The 17,197-nt window shown below is 44.6% G+C and overlaps 1 protein-coding gene across 2 annotated transcripts in view; it reads right to left on the bottom strand.

The window, feature by feature from the left end:
- Positions 1–2,027, bottom strand: part of LOC137610344 (protein shisa-6-like) — an 18,223-nt gene extending 16,196 nt beyond the window's left edge. Inside the window, exons 1-2 of one of the 2 annotated variants that reach the window (XM_068337932.1) lie at positions 1,914–2,027; positions 1–105 (exon numbers count right to left, since the gene is read on the bottom strand). The exon at positions 1–105 is cut by the window's left edge and continues 644 nt beyond it. The gene's annotated coding sequence lies outside the window, so the exon portion shown is untranslated. Of the gene's footprint in view, positions 106–935; positions 1,011–1,913 lie in introns of those variants that run through there. The other variant, XM_068337933.1, reaches the window with a different exon arrangement.
- Between the last annotated feature and the right edge of the window lie 15,170 nt (positions 2,028–17,197).

The raw sequence follows: 17,197 nt of genomic DNA, 5'->3' as shown, positions 1-17,197 counted from the left end.
CGAGACGTCCGTGGGGTGTCGGTTCACCGGGAGGGTGTCGGTTCACCGGGAGGGTGTCGGTTCACCGGGAGGGTGTCGGTTCACCGGAGGGCGCCGGTCTGGAGGCTGGAGAGACACAACAGGAAGTCAGAACCGGGAAATTTTAGGATCCACGCGCGTCAGCACCGGGGACACCGGGACCGGTCAGCACCGGGGACACCGGGACCGGTCAGCACCGGGGACACCGGGACCGGTCAGCACCGGGGACACCGGGACCGGTCAGCACCGGGGACACCGGGACCGGTCAGCACCGGGGACACCGGGACCGGTCAGCACCGGGGACACCGGGACCGGTCAGCACCGGGGACACCGGGACCGGTCAGCACCGGGGACACCGGGACCGGTCAGCACCGGGGACACCGGGACCGGTCAGCACCGGGGACACCGGGACCGGTCAGCACCGGGGACACCGGGACCGGTCAGCACCGGGGACACCGGGACCGGTCAGCACCGGGGACACCGGGACCGGTCAGCACCGGGACCGGTCAGCACCGGGACCGGTCAGCACCGGGACCGGTCAGCACCGGGACCGGTCAGCACCGGGACCGGTCAGCACCGGGACCGGTCAGCACCGGGACCGGTCAGCACCGGGACCGGTCAGCACCGGGACCGGTCAGCACCGGGACCGGTCAGCACCGGGACCGGTCAGCACCGGGACCGGTCAGCACCGGGGACAGCGCCCGAACTTTGCGCCCGACAAGTGAAAGACGGCGGGCTCGGTCACGTGACTCCACTTCAGACAGTTCTACCGGGTCGGGGGCGCGCGACCCGATCGGTGTCTTTACCGACCGGCCGTCGGTTCTCTCCGTTTCCCGCCTCTTTCGTTAACAGGGAAACTTTGTCCTTCCTTCCGGTGAGAAACCGGGCGGTGGGTAGAAATGATGCGGAGGACTTACCGGACCGCTGGTCGGTGATCGCCGGTAACGGAGAGCGCCGGTAACGGAGAGCGCCGGTAACGGGGTTCTCAGCGGCGGACACCGAATCAAAGAGCCTCAGCGAGACGAGAGGAGACCTCTGTCTGCCCCCCCCTCCTCCGCCCCCCCCCTCTCCTCAGACCCGCCCCCCTGTCCACGGCATGGATCCAGGTTACCCCCACCACCACCATTGGTGCATCAGTGAATATCACCAATTACGTCGTGTGTGTGTGTGTGTGTGTGTGTGTGTGTGTGTGTGTCACGGTGGAGGGGTGTTTACAATGATAAATGTCAGCAGAACAAGATCATTTAGACGGGACTAATGTTCAGATTATTAAACACTGGATTACATGGAGGTCAGGATTAACACTGGATTAGATGGACCCCCCCCCCCCCCAGGACATGCTCCTCAATCAGCTCCTCAATTCCCAGAATGCATTGATTGATTGATTGATTGATAATGCACCCATCCATCAGAGGCGTGTTCTGGTTGGACCAGATGAACCGTTGGGACGTTCTCCACTGACGCGCCGGCAGCCAGAGGGTCGCCCCCCCTCGTCAGGCGTGATCCATCTGACGTGCAGTGGGAACCCGATGCCGGTCTGACATCCATCAGCAGCGTCCAATCAAGAGCAGCCTTAGTAGCGTCCAATCAGGAGCAACCTCAATGTCACCCTGAACATCACTTCAGGAACCAAATCCTGGAAGACAATAATGGGGGTGCTGATGCTAGCTGCTGATGCTAGCTGCTGATGCTAGCTGCTGATGCTAGCTGCATGCTAACAGCTTCCTGTGAATCCATTAGCATCTAGAGGAAATGTCACGGCGCTGGAACCCGTCAGTGGGCCGCCGGCGCCGGCGAGTTGTTAACGGTCGGGTCCAAAGACCTTCCTCCAATTAAAGCATCATGGTCACAGCAGACACCCCTGCCCCCCCTCACAGCAGACACCCCCTCCTCACCAGGTCGACAGGATCTCCTGGACACTCCAGAGGTGTCAGGAAACATCATTACCCAGAAAACCCCTGGAGACGCCGGCTGATGGTTCTGCTCCGGTCACCACGCTTCAGGTCCTGAAAGCAATAAGGGGGGGGGGGCAGAGAATATTTACCTTTAATAACCTAAAGGCAACACGAGGAAGACGAGTCCCTGACGCCTTCATCACAGTCAGAAGACGTGTGTGTGTGTGTGTGTGTGTGTGTGTGTGTGTGTGTGTCCGTTCAAAAGTTCTTGAAAATAAAAACTTTACGACGTATCTGAACCTGGACTGTTTCACTGTGTGAACCTGGACTGTTTCACTGTGTGAACCTGGACTGTTTCACTGTGTGAACCTGGACTGTTTCACTGTGTGAACCTGGACTGTTTCACTGTGTGAACCTGGACTGTTTCACCGTGTGAACCTGGACTGTTTCACCGCGTGAACCTGGACTGTTTCACTATGTGAACCTGGACTGTTTCACTGTGTGAACCTGGACTGTTTCACTGCGTGAACCTGGACTGTTTCACTGCGTGAACCTGGACTGTTTCACCATGTGAACCTGGACTGTTTCACTATGTGAACCTGGACTGTTTCACTGCGTGAACCTGGACTGTTTCACTGCGTGAACCTGGACTGTTTCACTGCGTGAACCTGGACTGTTTCACTGCGTGAACCTGGACTGTTTCACTGTGTGAACCTGGACTGTTTCACCATGTGAACCTGGACTATTTCACTGTGTGAACCTGGACTGTTTCACTGTGTGAACCTGGACTGTTTCACTGTGTGAACCTGGACTGTTTCACCGTGTGAACGTGGACTATTTCACTGCGTGAACCTGGACTATTTCACTGTGTGAACCTGGACTGTTTCACTGTGTGAACCTGGACTGTTTCACTGTGTGAACCTGGACTGTTTCACCATGTGAACCTGGACTATTTCACTGTGTGAACCTGGACTGTTACACCATGTGAACCTGGACTGTTACACCATGTGAACGTGGACTATTTCACTGCGTGAACCTGGACTGTTTCACTGAAACATTTTTTAAACATTTTTGACCACCTTATTACACCATTTGATCCTGGAAAATAAAATTAAATAAAATCAATAAATAAATTCAAATTCAGCTCAGAAACATTAACTGAGATCAATATATAAAACACCTTAACCTACAGAACAAAATCAATAAAACAATTAGTGCTGATTTTTTATTTCTCTTATCAGAATGGGGAAGTCGGAAACCGACGGGGCCGATGGGATGACAGCTGATGTCCGTCACGCTGCACCAAATGTGACCTGAAATCATGAACATTCAAATCCACGTTGGTCCTGAAACATTTCAGGCTTTTCTTTTGTCCTTGGGGTCCAGCCTAACGTCTGTTGCCTCAAACCGTCCACAGCCAACGCCTTAGCTGACCTGAAATGTTTCACCATCATGGAGTCCAAAACTTTTTCTGACCAAATAAATCATGAGAAAACATCAGAAATTCTCACATTTATTTGATCAGAATGTGTGATCAGAAGCTCTGGTGAAGAACCGACAGGACAGACGGCCGTCAGAACGACAGGAGTCACTGAACTGCCATGGGTTTAGGGTTAAAATAGGATTAGGATTAAATTAGGGTTAAAATTAGGGTTAGTGTCAGGGTTAAATTAGGGTTAGTGTTAGGGTTAAATTAGGGTTAGTGTAAGGCTTAAATTAAGGTTAAATTAGGATAAGGATTAAATTAGGGTTAGTGTAAGGGTTAAATTGGGCTAAGGGTTAGTGTTAAATTAGGCTTAGTGTTAGGCTTAAATTAGGGTTAGGGTTAAATTATGCTTAGGGTTAGTGTTGGGGTTAAATTAGGGTTAGGTATAATTTAGGTTTAGGGTTAGTGTTACGGTTAAGTTATGCTTAGGCTTTTTTGTTAGGGTTAAGTTATGCTTAGGCTTAGTGTTAGGGTGAAGTTAGGGTTAGTGTTAAGGTAAAGTTAGATTTAGGGTTAGTGTTAGGGTGAAGTTAGATTTAGGGTTAGTGTTAGGGTGAAGTTGGACTTAGGGTTAGTATTGGGGTTAAGTTAGGGTTAGGGATAAGTTAGGTTTAGGGTTAGTTTTAGGGTTAAGTTATACTTAGGCTTAGTGTTAGGGTGAAGTTAGACTTAAGGTTATTGTTAGGGTGAAGTTAGGGTTAAGGTACTGTTAGGGTGAAGTTAGACTTAGGGTAGGGTGAAGTTAGACTTAGGGTTAGTGTTAGGGTGAAGTTACACTTAGGGTTAGTATTAGGCTGAAGTTAGACTTAGGGTTAGTGTTAGGGTGAAGTTAGACTTAGGGTTATTGTTAGGGTGAATTTAGGGTTAAGGTAGTGTTAGGGTGAAGTTAGACTTGCGGTTAGTGTTAGGGTGAAGTTAGGGTTAGTGTTAGGGTGAAGTTAGATTTAGGGTTAGTGTTAGGGTGAAGTTGGACTTAGGGTTAGTATTGGGGTTAAGTTAGGGTTAGGGTAGTGTTAGGGTGAAGTTAGACTTAGGGTTAGTGTTAGGGTGAAGTTACACTTAGGGTTAGTGTTAGGGTGAAGTTAGGGTTAAGGTAGTGTTAGGGTGAAGGTAGACTTAGGGTTAGTGTTAGGGTGAAGTTAGACTTAGGGTTAGTGTTAGGGTGATGTTAGATTTAGGGTTAGTGTTGGGGTGAAGTTAGGGTTAAAGTAGTGTTAGGGTGAAGTTAGGGTTAAGGTAGTGTCAGGGTGAAGTTAGACGTAGGGTTAGTGTTGGGGTGAATTTAGGGTTAAGGTAGTGTTAAAGTGATGTTAGGCTTAGGGTTAGTGTTAGGGTGAATTTAGGGTTAAGGTAGTGTTAGGGTGAAGTTGGACTTAGGGTTAGTGTTAGGGTGATGTTAGACTTAGGGTTAGTGTTGGGGTGAAGTTAGGGTTAAAGTAGTGTTAGGGTGAATTTAGGGTTAAGGTAGTGTTAGGGTGAAGTTAGACGTAGGGTTAGTGTTAGGGTGAAGTTAGACTTAGGGTTAGTGTTAGGGTGAAGTTAGGGTTAAGGTAGTGTTAGGGTGAAATTAGGGTTAAGGTAGTGTTAGGGTGAAATTAGGGTTAAGGTAGTGTTAGGGTGAAGTTAGACTTAGGGTTAGTGTTAGGGTGATGTTAGACTTAGGGTTAGTGTTGGGGTGAAGTTAGGGTTAAAGTAGTGTTAGGGTGAAGTTAGGGTTAAGGTAGTGTCAGGATGAAGTTAGACGTAGGGTTAGTGTTGGGGTGAATTTAGGGTTAAGGTAGTGTTAGGGTGAAGTTAGACTTAGGGTTAGTGTTAGGGTGAAGTTAGACTTAGGGTTAGTGTTAGGGTGAAGTTAGGGTTAAGGTAGTGTTAGGGTGAAATTAGGGTTAAGGTAGTGTTAGGGTGAAATTAGGGTTAAGGTAGTGTTAGGGTGAAGTTAGACTTAGGGTAAGTGTTAGGGTGACGTTAGACTTAGGGTTAGTGTTAGGGTGAAGTTAGATTTAGGGTTAGTGTTAGGGTGAAGTTAGACTTAGGGTTAGTGTTAGGGTGATGTTAGGGTTAGTGTTGGGGTGAAGTTAGGGTTAAGGTAGTGTTAGGGTGAAGTTAGACTTAGGGTTAGTGTTAGGGTGAGTTAGGGTTAAGGTAGTGTTAGGGTGAAATTAGATTTAGGGTTAGTGTTGGGGTGAAGTTAGGGTTAAGGTAGTGTTAGGGTGAAGTTAGACTTAGGGTTAGTGTTAGGGTGAAGTTAGGGTTAAGGTAGTGTCAGGGTGAAGTTAGACTTAGGGTTAGTGTTAGGGTGAAGTTAGACTTAGGGTTAGTGTTAGGGTGAAGTTAGGGTTAAGGTAGTGTTAGGGTGACGTTCGACTCGGGTTAGTGTTAGGGTGAAGTTAGGGTTAAGGTAGTGTTGGGGTGAATTTAGGGTTAAGGTAGTGTTAGGGTGAAGTTAGACTTAGGGATAGTGTTAGGGTGAAGTTAGACTTAGGGTTAGTGTTAGGGTGAAGTTAGGGTTAAGGTAGTGTCAGGGTGAAGTTAGACTTAGGGTTAGTGTTAGGGTGAAGTTAGACTTAGGGTTAGTGTTAGGGTGAAGTTAGGGTTAAGGTAGTGTTAGGGTGACGTTCGACTCGGGTTAGTGTTAGGGTGAAGTTAGGGTTAAGGTAGTGTTGGGGTGAATTTAGGGTTAAGGTAGTGTTAGGGTGAAGTTAGACTTAGGGATAGTGTTAGGGTGAAGTTAGACTTAGGGTTAATGTTAGGGTGAAGTTAGGGTTAAGGTAGTGTTAGGGTGAAATTAGGGTTAAGGTAGTGTTAGGGTGAAGTTGGACTTAGGGTTAGTGTTAGGGTGATGTTAGACTTAGGGTTAGTGTTGGGGTGAAGTTAGGGTTAAGGTAGTGTTAAGGTGAAGTTAGACTTAGGGTTAGTGTTAGGGTGAAGTTAGGGTTAAGGTAGTGTTAGGGTGAAATTAGATTTAGGGTTAGTGTTGGGGTGAAGTTAGGGTTAAGGTAGTGTTAGGGTGAAGTTAGACTTAGGGTTAGTGTTAGGGTGACGTTAGACTTAGGGTTAGTGTTAGGGTGAAGTTAGATTTAGGGTTAGTGTTAGGGTGAAGTTAGGGTTAAGGTAGTGTTAGGGTGAAGTTAGACTTAGGGTTAGTGTTAGGGTGAAGTTAGGTTTAAAGTAGTGTTAGGGTGACGTTAGACTAAGGGTTAGTGTTAGGGTGAAGTTAGACTTAAGGTTAGTGTTAGGGTGAAATTAGGGTTAAGGTAGTGTCAGGGTGGAGTTAGACTTAGGGTTAGTGTTAGGGTGAAGTTAGACTTAGGGTTAGTGTTAGGGTGAAATTAGGGTTAAGGTAGTGTTAGGGTGAAGTTAGACTTAGGGTAAGTGTTAGGGTGACGTTAGACTTAGGGTTAGTGTTAGGGTGAAGTTAGATTTAGGGTTAGTGTTAGGGTGAAGTTAGACTTAGGGTTAGTGTTAGGGTGATGTTAGGGTTAGTGTTGGGGTGAAGTTAGGGTTAAGGTAGTGTTAGGGTGAAGTTAGACTTAGGGTTAGTGTTAGGGTGAGTTAGGGTTAAGGTAGTGTTAGGGTGAAATTAGATTTAGGGTTAGTGTTGGGGTGAAGTTAGGGTTAAGGTAGTGTTAGGGTGAAGTTAGACTTAGGGTTAGTGTTAGGGTGAAGTTAGGGTTAAGGTAGTGTCAGGGTGAAGTTAGACTTAGGGTTAGTGTTAGGGTGAAGTTAGACTTAGGGTTAGTGTTAGGGTGAAGTTAGGGTTAAGGTAGTGTTAGGGTGACGTTCGACTCGGGTTAGTGTTAGGGTGAAGTTAGGGTTAAGGTAGTGTTGGGGTGAATTTAGGGTTAAGGTAGTGTTAGGGTGAAGTTAGACTTAGGGATAGTGTTAGGGTGAAGTTAGACTTAGGGTTAATGTTAGGGTGAAGTTAGGGTTAAGGTAGTGTTAGGGTGAAATTAGGGTTAAGGTAGTGTTAGGGTGAAGTTGGACTTAGGGTTAGTGTTAGGGTGATGTTAGACTTAGGGTTAGTGTTGGGGTGAAGTTAGGGTTAAGGTAGTGTTAAGGTGAAGTTAGACTTAGGGTTAGTGTTAGGGTGAAGTTAGGGTTAAGGTAGTGTTAGGGTGAAATTAGATTTAGGGTTAGTGTTGGGGTGAAGTTAGGGTTAAGGTAGTGTTAGGGTGAAGTTAGACTTAGGGTTAGTGTTAGGGTGACGTTAGACTTAGGGTTAGTGTTAGGGTGAAGTTAGATTTAGGGTTAGTGTTAGGGTGAAGTTAGGGTTAAGGTAGTGTTAGGGTGAAGTTAGACTTAGGGTTAGTGTTAGGGTGAAGTTAGGTTTAAGGTAGTGTTAGGGTGACGTTAGACTAAGGGTTAGTGTTAGGGTGAAGTTAGACTTAAGGTTAGTGTTAGGGTGAAATTAGGGTTAAGGTAGTGTCAGGGTGGAGTTAGACTTAGGGTTAGTGTTAGGGTGAAGTTAGACTTAGGGTTAGTGTTAGGGTGATGTTAGGCTTAGGGTTAGTGTTAGGGTGAAGTTAGACTTAAGGTTATTGTTAGGGTGAAGTTAGGGTTAAGGTAGTGTTAGGGTGAAGGTAGACTTAGGGTTAGTGTTAGGGTGAAGTTAGACTTAGGGTTAGTTTTAGGGTGAAGTTATACTTTGGGTTAGTGTTAGGGTGAAGTTAGACTTAGGGTTAGTGTTAGGGTGAAATTAGGGTTAAGGTAGTGTTAGGGTGAAGTTAGACTTAGGGTAAGTGTTAGGGTGACGTTAGACTTAGGGTTAGTGTTAGGGTGAAGTTAGATTTAGGGTTAGTGTTAGGGTGAAGTTAGACTTAGGGTTAGTGTTAGGGTGATGTTAGGGTTAGTGTTGGGGTGAAGTTAGGGTTAAGGTAGTGTTAGGGTGAAGTTAGACTTAGGGTTAGTGTTAGGGTGAGTTAGGGTTAAGGTAGTGTTAGGGTGAAATTAGATTTAGGGTTAGTGTTGGGGTGAAGTTAGGGTTAAGGTAGTGTTAGGGTGAAGTTAGACTTAGGGTTAGTGTTAGGGTGAAGTTAGGGTTAAGGTAGTGTCAGGGTGAAGTTAGACTTAGGGTTAGTGTTAGGGTGAAGTTAGACTTAGGGTTAGTGTTAGGGTGAAGTTAGGGTTAAGGTAGTGTTAGGGTGACGTTCGACTCGGGTTAGTGTTAGGGTGAAGTTAGGGTTAAGGTAGTGTTGGGGTGAATTTAGGGTTAAGGTAGTGTTAGGGTGAAGTTAGACTTAGGGATAGTGTTAGGGTGAAGTTAGACTTAGGGTTAATGTTAGGGTGAAGTTAGGGTTAAGGTAGTGTTAGGGTGAAATTAGGGTTAAGGTAGTGTTAGGGTGAAGTTGGACTTAGGGTTAGTGTTAGGGTGATGTTAGACTTAGGGTTAGTGTTGGGGTGAAGTTAGGGTTAAGGTAGTGTTAAGGTGAAGTTAGACTTAGGGTTAGTGTTAGGGTGAAGTTAGGGTTAAGGTAGTGTTAGGGTGAAATTAGATTTAGGGTTAGTGTTGGGGTGAAGTTAGGGTTAAGGTAGTGTTAGGGTGAAGTTAGACTTAGGGTTAGTGTTAGGGTGACGTTAGACTTAGGGTTAGTGTTAGGGTGAAGTTAGATTTAGGGTTAGTGTTAGGGTGAAGTTAGGGTTAAGGTAGTGTTAGGGTGAAGTTAGACTTAGGGTTAGTGTTAGGGTGAAGTTAGGTTTAAGGTAGTGTTAGGGTGACGTTAGACTAAGGGTTAGTGTTAGGGTGAAGTTAGACTTAAGGTTAGTGTTAGGGTGAAATTAGGGTTAAGGTAGTGTCAGGGTGGAGTTAGACTTAGGGTTAGTGTTAGGGTGAAGTTAGACTTAGGGTTAGTGTTAGGGTGATGTTAGGCTTAGGGTTAGTGTTAGGGTGAAGTTAGGGTTAAGGTAGTGTTAGGGTGAAGGTAGACTTAGGGTTAGTGTTAGGGTGAAGTTAGACTTAGGGTTAGTTTTAGGGTGAAGTTATACTTTGGGTTAGTGTTAGGGTGAAGTTAGACTTAGGGTTAGTGTTAGGGTGAAGTTACACTTAGGGTTAGTGTTAGGGTGAAGTTAGGGTTAAGGTAGTGTTAGGGTGAAGGTAGACTTAGGGTTAGTGTTAGGGTGAAGTTAGACTTAGGGTTAGTGTCGGGGTGAATTTAGGGTTAAGGTAGTGTTAGGGTGAAGTTGGACTTAGGGTTAGTGTTAGGGTGATGTTAGACTTAGGGTTAGTGTTGGGGTGAAGTTAGGGTTAAAGTAGTGTTAGGGTGAAGTTAGGGTTAAGGTAGTGTCAGGGTGAAGTTAGACGTAGGGTTAGTGTTGGGGTGAATTTAGGGTTAAGGTAGTGTTAAAGTGATGTTAGGCTTAGGGTTAGTGTTAGGGTGAAGTTAGGGTTAAGGTAGTGTTAGGGTGAAGTTAGACTTAGGGTTAGTGTTAGGGTGAAGTTAGACTTAGGGTTAGTGTTAGGGTGAAGTTAGGGTTAAGGTAGTGTTAGGGTGAAATTAGGGTTAAGGTAGTGTTAGGGTGAAGTTAGACTTAGGGTAAGTGTTAGGGTGACGTTAGATTTAGGGTTAGTGTTAGGGTGAAGTTAGGGTTAAGGTAGTGTTAGGGTGAAATTAGATTTAGGGTAAGTGTCAGGGTGAAGTTAGGGTTAAGGTAGTGTCAGGGTGAAGTTAGACTTAGGGTTAGTGTTAGGGTGAAGTTAGACTTAGGGTTAGTGTTGGGGTGAAGTTAGGGTTAAGGTAGTGTTAGGGTGAAGTTAGGGTTAAGGTAGTGTCAGGGTGAAGTTAGACGTAGGGTTAGTGTTGGGGTGAATTTAGGGTTAAGGTAGTGTTAGGGTGATGTTAGGCTTAGGGTTAGTGTTAGGGTGAAGTTAGGGTTAAGGTAGTGTTAGGGTGAAGGTAGACTTAGGGTTAGTGTTAGGGTGAAGTTAGACTTAGGGTTAATGTTAGGGTGAAGTTAGGGTTAAGGTAGTGTTAGGGTGAAATTAGGGTTAAGGTAGTGTTAGGGTGAAGTTAGACTTAGGGTGTTAGGGTGACGTTAGACTTAGGGTTAGTGTTAGGGTGAAGTTAGATTTAGGGTTAGTGTTAGGGTGAAGTTAGGGTTAAGGTAGTGTTAAGGTGAAGTTAGATTTAGGGTAAGTGTCAGGGTGAAGTTAGACTTAGGGTTAGTGTCGGGGTGAATTTAGGGTTAAGGTAGTGTTAGGGTGAAGTTGGACTTAGGGTTAGTGTTAGGGTGATGTTAGACTTAGGGTTAGTGTTGGGGTGAAGTTAGGGTTAAGGTAGTGTTAGGGTGAAGTTAGACTTAGGGTTAGTGTTAGGGTGAAGTTAGGGTTAAGGTAGTGTTAGGGTGAAATTAGATTTAGGGTTAGTGTTGGGGTGAAGTTAGGGTTAAGGTAGTGTTAGAGTGAAGTTAGACTTAGGGTTAGTGTTAGGGTGACGTTAGGGTTAAGGTAGTGTTAGGGTGAAATTAGATTTAGGGTTAGTGTTGGGGTGAAGTTAGGGTTAAGGTAGTGTCAGGGTGAAGTTAGACGTAGGGTTAGTGTTGGGGTGAATTTAGGGTTAAGGTAGTGTTAGGGTGAAGTTAGACTTAGGGTTAGTGTTAGGGTGAAGTTAGACTTAGGGTTAGTGTTAGGGTGAAGTTAGGGTTAAGGTAGTGTTAGGGTGAAATTAGGGTTAAGGTAGTGTTAGGGTGAAATTAGGGTTAAGGTAGTGTTAGGGTGAAGTTAGACTTAGGGTTAGTGTTAGGGTGATGTTAGACTTAGGGTTAGTGTTGGGGTGAAGATAGGGTTAAAGTAGTGTTAGGTTGAAGTTAGGGTTAAGGTAGTGTCAGGGTGAAGTTAGACGTAGGGTTAGTGTTGGGGTGAATTTAGGGTTAAGGTAGTGTTAGGGTGAAGTTAGACTTAGGGTTAGTGTTAGGGTGAAGTTAGACTTAGGGTTAGTGTTAGGGTGAAGTTAGGGTTAAGGTAGTGTTAGGGTGAAATTAGGGTTATGGTAGTGTTAGGGTGAAATTAGGGTTAAGGTAGTGTTAGGGTGAAGTTAGACTTAGGGTAAGTGTTAGGGTGACGTTAGACTTAGGGTTAGTGTTAGGGTGAAGTTAGATTTAGGGTTAGTGTTAGGGTGAAGTTAGACTTAGGGTTAGTGTTAGGGTGATGTTAGATTTAGGGTTAGTGTTGGGGTGAAGTTAGGGTTAAGGTAGTGTTAGGGTGAAGTTAGACTTAGGGTTAGTGTTAGGGTGAGTTAGGGTTAAGGTAGTGTTAGGGTGAAATTAGATTTAGGGTTAGTGTTGGGGTGAAGTTAGGGTTAAGGTAGTGTTAGGGTGAAGTTAGACTTAGGGTTAGTGTTAGGGTGAAGTTAGGGTTAAGGTAGTGTCAGGGTGAAGTTAGACTTAGGGTTAGTGTTAGGGTGAAGTTAGACTTAGGGTTAGTGTTAGGGTGAAGTTAGGGTTAAGGTAGTGTTAGGGTGACGTTCGACTCGGGTTAGTGTTAGGGTGAAGTTAGGGTTAAGGTAGTGTTAGGGTGAAGTTAGACTTAGGGTTAGTGTTAGGGTGAAGTTAGACTTAGGGTTAGTGTTAGGGTGAAGTTAGACTTAGGGTTAGTGTTAGGGTGAAGTTAGACTTAGGGTTAGTGTTAGTGTTAGGGTGATGTTAGACTTAGGGTTAGTGTTGGGGTGAAGTTAGGGTTAAGGTAGTGTTAGGGTGAAGTTAGGGTTAAGGTAGTGTCAGGGTGAAGTTAGACGTAGGGTTAGTGTTGGGGTGAATTTAGGGTTAAGGTAGTGTTAGGGTGATGTTAGGCTTAGGGTTAGTGTTAGGGTGAAGTTAGGGTTAAGGTAGTGTTAGGGTGAAGTTAGACTTAGGGATAGTGTTAGGGTGAAGTTAGACTTAGGGTTAATGTTAGGGTGAAGTTAGGGTTAAGGTAGTGTTAGGGTGAAATTAGGGTTAAGGTAGTGTTAGGGTGAAGTTGGACTTAGGGTTAGTGTTAGGGTGACGTTACACTTAGGGTTAGTGTTAGGGTGAAGTTAGATTTAGGGTTAGTGTTAGGGTGAAGTTAGGGTTAAGGTAGTGTTAGGGTGAAGTTAGACTTAGGGTTAGTGTTAGGGTGAAGTTAGGTTTAAGGTAGTGTTAGGGTGACGTTAGACTAAGGGTTAGTGTTAGGGTGAAGTTAGACTTAAAGTTAGTGTTAGGGTGAAATTAGGGTTAAGGTAGTGTCAGGGTGGAGTTAGACTTAGGGTTAGTGTTAGGGTGAAGTTAGACTTAGGGTTAGTGTTAGGGTGAAGTTAGACTTAGGGTTATTGTTAGGGTGAAGTTAGGGTTAAGGTAGTGTTAGGGTGAAGGTAGACTTAGGGTTAGTGTTAGGGTGAAGTTAGACTTAGGGTTAGTTTTAGGGTGAAGTTATACTTTGGATTAGTGTTAGGGTGAAGTTAGACTTAGGGTTAGTGTTAGGGTGAAGTTACACTTAGGGTTAGTGTTAGGGTGAAGTTAGGGTTAAGGTAGTGTTAGGGTGAAGGTAGACTTAGGGTTAGTGTTAGGGTGAAGTTAGACTTAGGGTTAGTGTCGGGGTGAATTTAGGGTTAAGGTAGTGTTAGGGTGAAGTTGGACTTAGGGTTAGTGTTAGGGTGATGTTAGACTTAGGGTTAGTGTTGGGGTGAAGTTAGGGTTAAAGTAGTGTTAGGGTGAAGTTAGGGTTAAGGTAGTGTCAGGGTGAAGTTAGACGTAGGGTTAGTGTTGGGGTGAATTTAGGGTTAAGGTAGTGTTAAAGTGATGTTAGGCTTAGGGTTAGTGTTAGGGTGAAGTTAGGGTTAAGGTAGTGTTAGGGTGAAGTTAGACGTAGGGTTAGTGTTAGGGTGAAGTTAGACTTAGGGTTAGTGTTAGGGTGAAGTTAGGGTTAAGGTAGTGTTAGGGTGAAATTAGGGTTAAGGTAGTGTTAGGGTGAAGTTAGACTTAGGGTAAGTGTTAGGGTGACGTTAGATTTAGGGTTAGTGTTAGGGTGAAGTTAGGGTTAAGGTAGTGTTAGGGTGAAGTTAGATTTAGGGTAAGTGTCAGGGTGAAGTTAGGGTTAAGGTAGTGTCAGGGTGAAGTTAGACTTAGGGTTAGTGTTAGGGTGAAGTTAGACTTAGGGTTAGTGTTGGGGTTAAGTTAGGGTTAAGGTAGTGTTAGGGTGAAGTTAGGGTTAAGGTAGTGTCAGGGTGAAGTTAGACGTAGGGTTAGTGTTGGGGTGAATTTAGGGTTAAGGTAGTGTTAGGGTGATGTTAGGCTTAGGGTTAGTGTTAGGGTGAAGTTAGGGTTAAGGTAGTGTTAGGGTGAAGGTAGACTTAGGGTTAGTGTTAGGGTGAAGTTAGACTTAGGGTTAATGTTAGGGTGAAGTTAGGGTTAAGGTAGTGTTAGGGTGAAATTAGGGTTAAGGTAGTGTTAGGGTGAAGTTAGACTTAGGGTTAGTGTTAGGGTGAAGTTAGATTTAGGGTTAGTGTTAGGGTGAAGTTAGGGTTAAGGTAGTGTTAAGGTGAAGTTAGATTTAGGGTAAGTGTCAGGGTGAAGTTAGACTTAGGGTTAGTGTCGGGGTGAATTTAGGGTTAAGGTAGTGTTAGGGTGAAGTTGGATTTAGGGTTAGTGTTAGGGTGATGTTAGACTTAGGGTTAGTGTTGGGGTGAAGTTAGGGTTAAGGTAGTGTTAGGGTGAAGTTAGACTTAGGGTTAGTGTTAGGGTGAAGTTAGGGTTAAGGTAGTGTTAGGGTGAAATTAGATTTAGGGTTAGTGTTGGGGTGAAGTTAGGGTTAAGGTAGTGTTAGGGTGAAGTTAGACTTAGGGTTAGTGTTAGGGTGACGTTAGACTTAGGGTTAGTGTTAGGGTGAAGTTAGATTTAGGGTTAGTGTTAGGGTGAAGTTAGGGTTAAGGTAGTGTTAGGGTGAAGTTAGACTTAGGGTTAGTGTTAGGGTGAAGTTAGGGTTAAGGTAGTGTCAGGGTGATGTTCGATTTAGGGTTAGTGTTAGGGTGAAGTTAGACTTAGGGTTAGTGTTAGGGTGAAGTTAGGGTTAAGGTAGTGTTAGGGTGACGTTAGACTAAGGGTTAGTGTTAGGGTGAAGTTAGACTTAGGGTTAGTGTTAGGGTGAAATTAGGGTTAAGGTAGTGTCAGGGTGAAGTTAGACTTAGGGTTAGTGTTAGGGTGAAGTTAGACTTAGGGTTAGTGTTAGGGTGAAGTTAGACTTAGGGTTAGTGTTAGGGTGAAGTTGGACTTAGGGTTAGTGTTAGGGTGATGTTAGACTTAGGGTTAGTGTTGGGGTGAAGTTAGGGTTAAGGTAGTGTTACGGTGAAGTTAGGGTTAAGGTAGTTACTGGGTGAAGTTAGACGTAGGGTTAGTGTTGGGGTGAATTTAGGGTTAAGGTAGTGTTAGGGTGATGTTAGGCTTAGGGTTAGTGTTAGGGTGAAGTTAGGGTTAAGGTAGTGTTGGGGTGAAGTTAGACTTAGGGTTAGTGTTAGGGTGAAGTTAGACTTAGGGTTAGTGTTAGGGTGAAGTTAGGGTTAAGGTAGTGTTAGGGTGAAGTTAGGGTTAAGGTAGTGTTAGGGTGAAGTTAGATTTAGGGTAAGTGTCAGGGTGAAGTTAGGGTTAAGGTAGTGTCAGGGTGAAGTTAGACTTAGGGTTAGTGTTAGGGTGAAGTTAGACTTAAGGTTAGTGTTAGGGTGAAGTTAGGGTTAAGGTAGTGTTAGGGTGACGTTAGACTTGGGGTTAGTGTTAGGGTGAAGTTAGGGTTAAGGTAGTGTTAGGGTGAAGTTAGGGTTAAGGTAGTGTCAGGGTGAAGTTAGACGTAGGGTTAGTGTTGGGGTGAATTTAGGGTTAAGGTAGTGTTAGGGTGATGTTAGGCTTAGGGTTAGTGTTAGGGTGAAGTTAGGGTTAAGGTAGTGTTAGGGTGAAGTTAGACTTAGGGTTAGTGTTAGGGTGAAGTTAGACTTAGGGTTAGTGTTAGGGTGAAGTTAGGGTTAAGGTAGTGTTAGGGTGAAATTAGGGTTAAGGTAGTGTTAGGGTGAAGTTAGACTTAGGGTAAGTGTTAGGGTGAAGTTAGACTTAGGGTTAGTGTTAGGGTGAAGTTAGAGTTAAGGTAGTGTTAGGGTGAAGTTAGACTTAGGGTTAGTGTTAGGGTGATTTTAGACTTAGGGTTAGTGTTAGGGTGAAGTTAGGGTTAAGGTAGTGTCAGGGTATTGTTATACTTAGGGTTAGTGTTAGGGTGAAGTTAGGGTTAAGGTAGTGTCAGGGTGAAGTTAGAGTTAGGGTTAGTGTTAGGGTGAAGTTAGAGTTAAGGTAGTGTCAGGGTGAAGTTAGACTTACGGTTAGGGTTAGGGTTAGGGTTAGAGTTAGACTTAGGGTTAGGGTTTAGGGTTAGGGTAGTGTTAGGGTGAAGTTAGACTTAGGGTTAGTGTTAGGGTGAAGTTAGACTTAGAGTTAGTATTAGGGTGAAGTTAGACTTAGGGTTAGTGTTGGGGTGAAGTTAGACTTAGGGTTAGTGTTAGGGTGAAGGTAGGGTTAAGGTAGTGTTAGGGTGAAGTTAGACTTAGGGTTAGTGTTAGGGTGAAGTTAGACTTAGGGTTAGTGTCGGGGTGAATTTAGGGTTAAGGTAGTGTTAGGGTGAAGTTAGACTTCGGGTTAGTGTTAGGGTGATGTTAGACTTAGGGTTAGTGTTAGGGTGAAGTTAGGGTTAAGGTAATGTCAGGGTGATGTTAGATTTAGGGTTAGTGTTAGGGTGAAGTTAGAGTTAAGGTAGTTTTAGGGTGAAGTTAGACTTAGGGTTAGTGTTAGGGTGAAGTTAGACTTAGGGTTAGTGTTAGGGTGAAGTTAGGGTTAAGGTAGTGTTAGGGTGACTTTGGACTTGGGGTTAGTGTTAGGGTTAAGGTAGTGTTAGGGTGAAGTTAGACTTAGGGTTAGTGTTAGGGTGAAGTTAGGGTTAAGGTAGTGTCAGGATGAAGTTAGACTTAGTGTTAGTGTTAGGGTGAAGTTAGACTTAGGGTTAGTGTTAGGGTGAAGTTAGGGTTAATGTAGTGTTAGGGTGAAGTTAGACTTAGGGTTAGTGTTAGGGTGAAGTTAGACTTAGGGTTAGTGTCGGGGTGAATTTAGGGTTAAGGTAGTGTCAGGGTGATGTTAGACTTAGGGTTAGTGTTATGGTGAAGTTAGGGTTAAGGTAGTGTCAGGGTGAAGTTAGACTTAGTGGTAGTGTTAGGGTGAAGTTAGAGTTAATGTAGTTTTAGGGTGAAGTTAGACTTAGGGTTAGTGTTAGGGTGATGTTAGACTTAGGGTTAGTGTTAGGGTGAAGTTAGGGTTAAGGTAGTGTCAGGGTATTTTTAGACTTAGTGTTAGTGTTAGGGTGAAGTTAGGGTTAAGGTAGAGTCAGGGTGAAGTTAGACTTAGGGTTAGTGTTAGGGTGAAGTTAGAGTTAAGGTAGTGACAGGGTGAAGTTAGACTTACGGTTAGGGTTAGGGTTAGGGTTAGAGTTAGACTTAGGGTTAGGGTTAGTGTTTAGGGTTAGAGTTAAGGTAGTGTTAGGGTGAAGTTAGACTTAGGGTTAGTGTTAGGGTGAAGTTAGGGTTAAGGTAGTGTTAGGGTGACGTTGGGGTGAAGTTAGGGTTAAGGTAGTGTTAGGGTGAAGTTAGTGTTAAGGTAGTGTCAGGGTGAAGTTAGACTTAGGGTTAGTGTTAGGGTGAAGTTAGACTTAGGGTTAGTGTTAGGGTGAAGTTAGACTTAGGGTTAGTGTTAGGGTGAAGTTAGGGTTAAGGTAGTGTTAGGGTGAAGTTAGGGTTAAGGAAGTGTCAGGGTGAAGTTAGACGTAGGG

Source organism: Antennarius striatus, chromosome 16, assembly GCF_040054535.1.
Source record: "Antennarius striatus isolate MH-2024 chromosome 16, ASM4005453v1, whole genome shotgun sequence".
In the NCBI taxonomy this organism is placed as follows: domain Eukaryota; kingdom Metazoa; phylum Chordata; class Actinopteri; order Lophiiformes; family Antennariidae; genus Antennarius; species Antennarius striatus.
This window is presented reverse-complemented; position numbering and strand designations above follow the sequence as displayed.